General features: G+C 44.2%; 1 long non-coding RNA gene across 2 annotated transcripts; it reads left to right on the forward strand.

The window, feature by feature from the left end:
• Positions 1–4,793: 4,793 nt before the first annotated feature.
• On the forward strand, positions 4,794–7,450 carry LOC126988944 (uncharacterized). 2 transcript variants are annotated; one of them, XR_007742682.1, is made up of 5 exons: positions 4,794–6,037; positions 6,189–6,267; positions 6,419–6,539; positions 6,935–7,082; positions 7,245–7,450. It is a non-coding gene; the product is annotated as an uncharacterized LOC126988944 (long non-coding RNA). The 2 variants fall into 2 exon arrangements; XR_007742683.1 differs by having other exon boundaries at positions 4,795–6,037; positions 7,249–7,450.
• Positions 7,451–9,200: the final 1,750 nt, after the last annotated feature.

Genomic DNA, 9,200 nt, shown 5'->3' on the forward strand with positions numbered 1-9,200 from the left:
AATACCCCCTTTCTCCCATCAACTGTCTGACTCTTCTATCACTAACATAACTATTTCCTTTGAAGTGGTAAGGCAAAGACTATCTTCTCTAGACAGTAATTCTGTCATGGGTCATGATGGTTTTCATCGCTGTCTTTGCAGTCCCTCATCCCTCTATTAAAAACACCTAACTTACAGGGTTTATATGTTAACAAACACAGATAACCGTTTATATCACTAATTATTGTTTTTCAAGTATTAGAATAATGAATGAAGAGGTAATAAGTTAATATTTTAGCAGAGATAAGTTAGTGCCGTCACTATGCCAGGGGCCACTTCTGCGGCACTTTGGTGGAAATAGCTTCCTATTTTGGCAACGACAGGTATAACAGTGTTGGGGCAGTTATTCGGGTAATGATTCAGAATAAGTTTATGCATAACTGCACTGCCATGTACTATTTTTTTACAGTATTGTACAGGTGGCGGCTCTGTACAAACGGACACCCTCACCGATGCTGAGGAGGCCAAGGCGCAGGTGCTGGACCCTGCAGTTGTAGCGGGCACAGGATCTGATTTAGAATCAGATCCTCGTCCAACACCTTCTGTGTCCGCAGGTAAATTATGTTATGAAATGTACTTCATGCTAATCTTTGTATTTGGTAACCTACGTAACATTAGTCTTTGTGACAAGTGCTACCAACTTGATATATTTCACCATAAAAAATTCAATAATGCAGTGAAGAACCTTGAAATGTTTGTCGTTGAGTGCTGGGAATCGAACTCAGGCCTTCATAACAGTAGTCAGCAGGGCAGCAACCCAACTGAGCCAATGATGAGCTAAAAAGTCACTATGCCAGGGGCCACTTCTGCGGCACTTGCCGTAACACCCCAGCCACACTGTGAACTCCTTATGAAGGAAGGTGACCCCACTCATCAGTTGCTCTAAAGGTATGGGTTCGATTTCCCATAACTTTTGTTGTATATCTTGATTTTTTAACACATTTATTAGTTTTATTTGGTAAAGATTATTATTTTATTGTTTTGCCCACCAACTCTTGATTTCCAGAGAAACTTAATTATGAAATAAAGTTCCACCTTCAGTGGTTCAGTGCAACACACAAGATTTGAAAATCAACTAGACCTTTTCACCTTCATGTTTGCTAAGGCAGAAATTGCAAAGCTTTTACGTAGTTTCAATTGGGTTTAAGGAGACCACCATTCTGCATAGAGTCTGTGTGGTCTGAACATATATATCTTAAGTTGAGCAGACATATTAGTTTAGGTTTTCCTAAAATTCCTCGCTATTCATAATCAAAGCACAAAATAAGATATCATACCATGTTGAATGACTCTTATCATGATGATTTTTTACGTACAGCTTCTGCAGACACAGAAGTGTGTAATCTTCCTTTCGGAGGATTCTTTGACACCCGCACCTCTGCAAGGCCCATCACAGCCCCCTCCTCACCATCCCGCCCTACTACTACTCACCGGCTGGCCCCTCAACTGGCACCTGTACACTGTGCCTCAGAAACTCTATCTCCCCCTGATGTAGGCGCGGCACCTTCTCACGCTTCCACCAGCAGGCAGAGGAGGGTTAACCCACCAGTTGGGCCCAAAATGGTGGAAGTTCAAGAAGACATCCTTCTTGAAGTGAGGAGGCTGAGTGGTGCTATGGATAAGGTGGCTGCAGCCTTGGAAAAATTGCAGTTACCTTGTCAAAATAAGGTGACAGGTCCAATTAGGTAGGTTTTTATTAACTAGGTTTCATTAGTTAGAAACAAAACAGAATTAACCTTTTTTATTTTGCCTTTGTGGCATAACATGAATTATACAATAGTCCACTCTGTTAAGGTGGATACCTAGATCTGACCTTAGTGTATTAAGACACTGCTGACTGGCTGTTGGCAGGGAGGGCATCTGACAAGTTTGGCATCCAAAATACTATCCTATGATCAAGAAATATTAGTATTCCTTTACTTAGCTCATCTGATATAGATAAGTTTGTTTTGTTGAAAACATTGGAATAAGCAGTGATTCCACAACTATTAACACAACTTTCCATCCTCAATTGTTAATAATTATGGTGAGTAGAAGTCAGAGAACAACATTTAATGATTATTACACTTTCATCTTTTATCAATATTTCCAGCCATTGTGGATTCACAGCTGAAGTGAACGGACTATGTCTATAAAAACATTCTAAATCAATCAGTCAAAGTGTCTGCCCTTCCATTTCTCAAGTATTAATATTTCTTTTGAATAAAAAGTCTTTCCTTTTGTTAATGCAGCAATTATTTTGCACACATACGTATGCAGAAAAACACCAATACAGTAAAAGTCCAATCATCCAAAAATCCCAGTGGTATGAATCTGTAGTTTGTATATTTTAAAGTGACTGACAAAAAATATAAAAATGAAAAACATTAAAAAAAAAATACATAGAAGTATCAAAGGTGCCGAGCCGTGGGTACAGGAGACAGAAGACTCAGGCGAGGTGTGAATTAAGTCTGCGTGTTGCCCTAATGTACAGGTGTCATCTATAATTTATCTATCTATCTATCTATATATATATCTACGTCTCTCTCTCTCTCTTTCTTTCTCTCTCTCTCTCTCTCTCTCTCTCTCTCTCTCTCTCTCTCTCTCTCTCTCTCTCTCTCTCTCTCTCTCTCTCTCTCTCTCTCTCTCTCTCTCTCTCTCTCTGTGTGTGTGTGTGTGTGTGTGTGTGTGTGTGTGTGTGTGTGTGTGTGTGTGTGTGTGTGTGCAGAATGTATGGTGCAATTGCTGTTCTGTATAGTGTCAGAATGTTTAGGTGAGGTCAGGTTGTTTTGGGTGAGGAGACAGCATGAGGAACATTGCTGACAGCAACGCCGCCACCCTCAGAGCAAAACAAGCCAGGAAGTTGTTTAGGGTGGAGACAGCATGAGGAACATTGCTGACAGCAACGCCACCACCCTGAGAGCAAAACAAGCCAGGAAGTTGTTTAGGGTGGAGACAGCATGAGGAATGTTGCTGATGACGACACCACCGCCCTGAGAGCCGCCAGCGAGAGAGAAGAACAAACCGGGCGTCTGAGGTGGCGGGGCTTCTGTTTTAAGTGCTAGGGCTTTGTGGCGACTCACACTATTCGCTGAGATGTATATACATGCAAGTTTGTATAATGTATTTTTAACTGTCTTTATGTACACGTAGGTTAGAATTATAATATACAAACTTACATGTATATACAGTTTCAGTGAAATGAGTGAGGAGTCACCACAAACCCTGAGCACCCAAAACAGAAACCCTGCCACGGTTAAAACACTCAATTATCAACCCTTCCCAGCGACTACTGATATATCTGTGGGTAGCACCATGAAACTAAACAGATATAATTGCCTCCTTTGTTGTATAACTTTGCAACAATAAACCATCAATCAATCAACCCTTCCCAGCGGTGTTCAGACAGACATGACAGGGAGATCATGTGGGTCGGGTGGAGCTAATTTAAAACGTCATTATTTCTTTGTCTATGCCAGTAATGGCCTCAAAATGAGCTGCTATCCCTCCCTCCATCCTGAGTCACACACCTGCGTCTCTTTTCCTATTTGAACCATTACCGTTAATAACCAATGAGCGGTAATTCCTTGTTAATGATTAAGTAAATGGCCGCGGTGTTCAAGACGGGGATCGAGATTATGAGGGCCAGGTCAGGGTGGAGCTAATCTAAAGCGTCATTATTTTTTTATCTAAGCCATTAATGACCTCAACATGAACTGCTATCCCTCCCTCCATCCTGAGTCATACACCTGCGTCTCTTTTCCTATTTGAACCATTACCGTTAATAACCAATGAGCGGCTGTCCAACTCCCTTATGCAAGTTAGCCAGCATCTTCTTTATTTCATCACTGTTACTGATGCTAAACTCTGAAGTAGCCTTTCCCTAGTTTGCATCAATACACTGCTCCAGTCGTTTCAGAATAAATAAGCCATTTCTATTCTTTTTAGGTCGTTTTACGAACAGTAGGCAATTACAGTTTTGTTTATTATATTAGTTGCTACTCGCTCTATCAAGACAGCTCCCCAATCGTTTAAAAATAAGCCATTACGATTTTTATCTCGATCATTACAGAGACAGTATCTGTTATAGTTTTGCAGGAGGCTTTTTATCTTATTTGGCATCTTATTTTCAGGCTAAGGTCATCCTATAATTCCTTGTTTTCATTTATTTCATGCGGGATTTTATGCTTCCTCGCAAATCATGTTTTTTTTTGTCGTCCTTATACCTTAAAAACTCCATATGCACAGTGCTTTCCGAAAAAAAAAAAAAATCAGCCACCTCTTTTGATTCGTTTTGTAGGAGCAGCGAGTAGCGTTTTTTTATTATTATTGTTTCCTTTTGTGCCCTTGAGCTGTCTCCTTTGTTGTAAAAAAAATGAAGCAAACAAATCAAAACTCACGAGAAATAAAATTGTCGTCCTCAGAATATGTAACAACGAGGAATAATATGTACTTAACCTTTCACTGAACCCTCTCGTAAAACCACAGCCTCTTATAGTACAAAAAAGAATATAGATTGGTTGTGTTAACACGCCGACATCTCTTTTCCTATCTAATCAACTGGCGCTTCTGCTGTCATGTATTCTATTAACCTATAACTGAACCCTCTCGTAAAACCATAGTCTCTTATAGTACAAAAAAAATAATATAGATTGGTTGCATTAACACGCTGACATCTCTTTCACTTCCTAACCATACAAGTACTATTCTGTCGTCATATACGTATTCCTGTAAACCCAAAGCCTCCCGGAAAAGCAAAACCTCGGCATTAAAAAAAGGAAATACACGAGCACTACATCATCTGGAGCTAATGATGCTGCCGAGCCCTGGACGCGGCAGCCACGAGTAATGACCGCAGCAGCCCCGCCCACCGCCATCACTGCTCCCTGGGCGGCCCCGCACGTTAGACAAACCCGAGAACTGTAATTCCCTGTGCTCGTTAGGCCGCCTCGCACACGTCACGGGCTCGGCTGAGGGGTATATATACCTGGGACGGCCACAGAAGACAGTAGTATCCTCGACACAAGGCTAAAAACAGCAATGGCGAGAAGGCAAACTTTGAGGAGTCTTCTCATACTCCTCATACTTACCAGTGACGTGCTCGCCCACGTCATCAAGATGACGGAGTCCTTCCGAGTTCCAGCTGGCCCTGGACACTCGATGGACTCTGACCTGCAGGACCTTCCCTCCGCTAAGGACACGGTGGAATCCAGCTTGGCATCTCGCGAGGTGCTGGCGAGGTTCCTCCGTGTCGCGGACAGCAACGGACTGCACTCTGGCCCTGGTCTCGAGACGATTCGAGACCGAGCCAGGCAGGCGAAAATTGCGGCGGGCGTTTTAAGTGGGATAATCCACCGACGGAGGGCCCTGGGTGACACGGATAACGAAGGTCTTACGCCTAACTGGTTCTCTCGCCTGGCCGAGAGAAATGTTATTTTTATCACCAGGGTCTTCAGATCTCGGCGGTGGGGGAGGTACAGGTACACGATGAGTGTGTCCTCCCTCATACTCTTGGTGTCCACGATCACGCAAGTGTACCTGGACAGGCAAGGTATGGGGGATATCGGCGACACCTCGACTTACCTGGATTTCTACTGGCTCCTGTACGACGTACTTAATGAGGTCAAAGAGTTTGCGGACTCGAATTGCTATTACCCCACCTATTGGCCCGCCGCGTTGCTCGCCCCCGACCACTGCAATCCCTACCGCCTGGTGGAGGAGACCCGCCGTGCCTTGGAAAACAGAGGTGGTGAAATTCAGACAGAATTTAGGTCATTTACTAAATCTGGGGATTTGGTGTTGAGGATAAAAAATATCGTGCTTGAGAGACCCTAAGAAATGACCTCTTTGTTAGTGTCTTCCTAACATTATTTTTTATCTGCGGCAACTAAGTCTCCTGGAAAGTGACGCCTGAATTGTGTTTAAACTTCCTGCCTCAGGATTTCCAAGGCTTGCGTGCGGTGTTGCCTCCACCAGGCGGATGGGATGATGGGATCCAAACCCGTTGCTGACTCCACAGGTAAGAATATTTTCCTGTATACTATCTTTGCTTGCGTGTTACAGCGGTGCGCGTGTTACAGCGGTGCATATTAGTTTAGTCCATGATTTTGTTGTGTCTTTGAACTTGCCATTGCTCATTGCGTTTATCCCTCTCCTGATTGTTATTCCAGAGTGGAAGGAACTGCCTGCACCTCCTTTGTTTCTGCGGTAACGTGCGGGGAGGAAATTTAAGCCATTGCTGCCATCCGGGTAAGAATCTTTAACTGTACAATCTTGGCTTGCATATTACAGCATTAATATTAGTGGATTCGTCCACATGGGATGTTCTCAATATGCTGTGTCATTAGTCCCTTTGAAAAGACTGTTGCTCATTGGGATTCTCTCCCTAATGTTTATTCAGGGTTGTGAGGACTGACCTGAAGGACCTTCCCTCCATGATGGTCACGGTGGAATCCATCCTGATAACACAGATGCTCCTCTCCATGCTGACTTGGGCAACGAAAGCCACTGCCTCGCCACGGGTAGGAATGTTTTACTGTACCATCCTTGCTTGCGTGTTACAGCAGTGTATATTATCGGCTTCGTCCACATTTTCATTCTGTATCATTAATAACTTTATCATTAATAACTTTGAATTGGTAATGGCTCATTAGGTTTATCCCTTCCCTAACTGTTATTCAGGGTGAGGAACTCGCCTGAATATCCCCTTCCAACCTTGCTGTAACGAAAGCCATTGCGATGGAGCCGTTGATCCATCACACGAGTATGGATATTTTACTTAGATATCTTTGCTCGAGTATTACAGCAGTCTCTATCTCTGTCTATCTCGGTTTCGTCCACATGTTCTCTATATGCTATGATTACTCTCAAACGACTATTACGTATTGGGTTTATCCCTTTCCAAATTCCTCTTCAGGAGTGAGAGGAACTGACCTGAACATCGCCTTCCTGCTTGCTGTAGGGAAAGCCTCTGCTGCTGGCCCTGCTGGAGAAAGTCTACCGTCTACGTCATTGTGCACCAGTACCCAAGACGGCCAGGCAGCTGGGAACACAAGCCACCACAGGTAAGAAATCTTTACTGTATTTTTGCCTTTAATATTACAGCGATGTATTTGGTAAGTTTCCTCCAAATCTTTGTTCCCTATACGCTATTTGATTAGTCTCTGAAACGAGAACTGCTCATCGGTTTGTGTTGTTCATTTCCTAATTGTTACTCCGTGTGGAAGGAAGTCTGCACCCACGCGGTCATTCTCCAAAATGGCGCATCGAGTCGGTTGTTCCCTGAATCCCCTGCAAAGCCTTCTCTCTGTGATGGCCACGGTGGAATCTAACATAATGGCACAGCCGCTGGCGAGTGTTGGAGTCTGACTACTCTCTGGCCCTGAGCTCGAGACTTCAGATGAAGCCAGACAACCGAATATCTCTCCTGCTCCTCGCGGTGCTTGCCTTGCCTTGCCTTGCCGAGTGTACAAGGTTGTGCACAACTATAGCGACGGAATGGATCACATTATACACTTGGGTGCCGATGAACACTGCTATTACCCGACATACTGGCCCGTCTCGTTGCTCGCCCCTGACCACTGCAACCAACACTGCCTTCGATAGAGCCTTTGCTGCCACCAGGTAATATTTTTTTTTATTATTCTGGTATCAATTTTTATCCTTCTCTTGCATATTAGAGCATTATTGTACGCATATTAGAGCATTATTGTCCACATGTGAATGTCCTCAATTTAAGTATGCTAGTCCTTTCTCTCAAGTTATTCATGAATTTTTCCATTTTCCGGCTGTCTCTTTGATTTTTTCATTCCCCTTGTTGTCCACAGGGGTGGGTGGGTGGAGCCTGGCCTGGACCTCCCCTTCATGCTGTTCCTGCTGGAGAAAGTCTACCTCCCCTTAATGATCCTGCTGGAGAAAGTCTACCTTCCCTTCCTGGTGAATTCAGTTTGAACTTCAACCCCTGCGTATTCTAGGGCCCGGCGGTGACCGTCTTTAGATTCAGTGACATGCCCGAGTTCAGTTTGAACTTCATCCCCTGCGTTTTCTAAGGCCCGGCGGTGACAGTCTTTAGATTCAGTGACATGTCTGAGTTCAGTTTGAACTTTATCCCCTGCGTTTTCTAAGGCCCGGCGGTGACAGTCTTTAGATTCAGTGACATGTCTGAGTTCAGTTTGAACCTTATCCCCTGCGTTTTCTAAGGCCCGGCGGTGACAGTCTTTAGATTCAGTGACATGTCTGAGTTCAGTTTGAACTTTATCCCTTCGTCTTCAAAGGCCCGGCGGTGACCATCTTTAGATTAAGAGACCTGCCTGAATCTGTTTGAAAATCATCCCCTACGTTGGATAATAGCGGTGCTCTTCCGAAAACCCTTTGACCTGAATAAGTATGTCATGAGCTAGCCAGTAGAAATTCAGTGAAAACCCTTTGACCTCAATAAGCATGTCATGAGCTAGCCAGTAGAAATTCACTGAAAACCCTTCGACCTCAATAAGTATGTCATGAGCTAGCCAGTAGAAATTCAGTGAAAACCCTTCGACCTCAATAAGCATGTCATGAGCTAGCCAGTAGAAATTCACTGAAAACCCTTCGACCTCAATAAGTATGTCATGAGCTAGCCAGTAGAAATTCACTGAAAACCCTTCCACCTCAATAAGCATGTCATGAGCTAGCCAGTAGAAATTCACTGAAAACCCTTTGACGCGGCGGGCCAATAGGTGGGATAATAGCAGTTCTCGTCCGCAAACCCTTTGACCTCATTAAGTATGTCTTATAAGAGCCAGTAGAAATCCAGGTAAGTCGAGGTGTCGCCGATATCCCCCATACCTTGCCTGTCCAAGTACACTTGCGTGACGGTGGGTCCAAGAGTATGAGGGAGGCCACACTCATCGTGTACCTGTATCTCTCCCACCGCCGAGATCTGAAGACCCTGGTGACGAGGACAACCTTCATCTCAGCTAAGCGAGACAGCCAGTCAGGCGCAAGATCTTGGTGTATGCTGTGTGTCCAGGGTTAGCTGGAACTCGGAAGGACTCCGACCAGCCTACACCATTTTGAATCCGGATAACGTGGGCGATCACGTCATCCGTAAGTGTGATGAAGAGTATAAGAAACTTCTTCCAAGTTGGTGTTCTCGCCATTGATGTTGGGAACGAACGACACAACACGCGAGAAATCGAGTGGTA

This window comes from Eriocheir sinensis, unplaced genomic scaffold, assembly GCF_024679095.1.
Source record: "Eriocheir sinensis breed Jianghai 21 unplaced genomic scaffold, ASM2467909v1 Scaffold1014, whole genome shotgun sequence".
Taxonomy (NCBI): Eukaryota; Metazoa; Arthropoda; class Malacostraca; order Decapoda; family Varunidae; genus Eriocheir; species Eriocheir sinensis.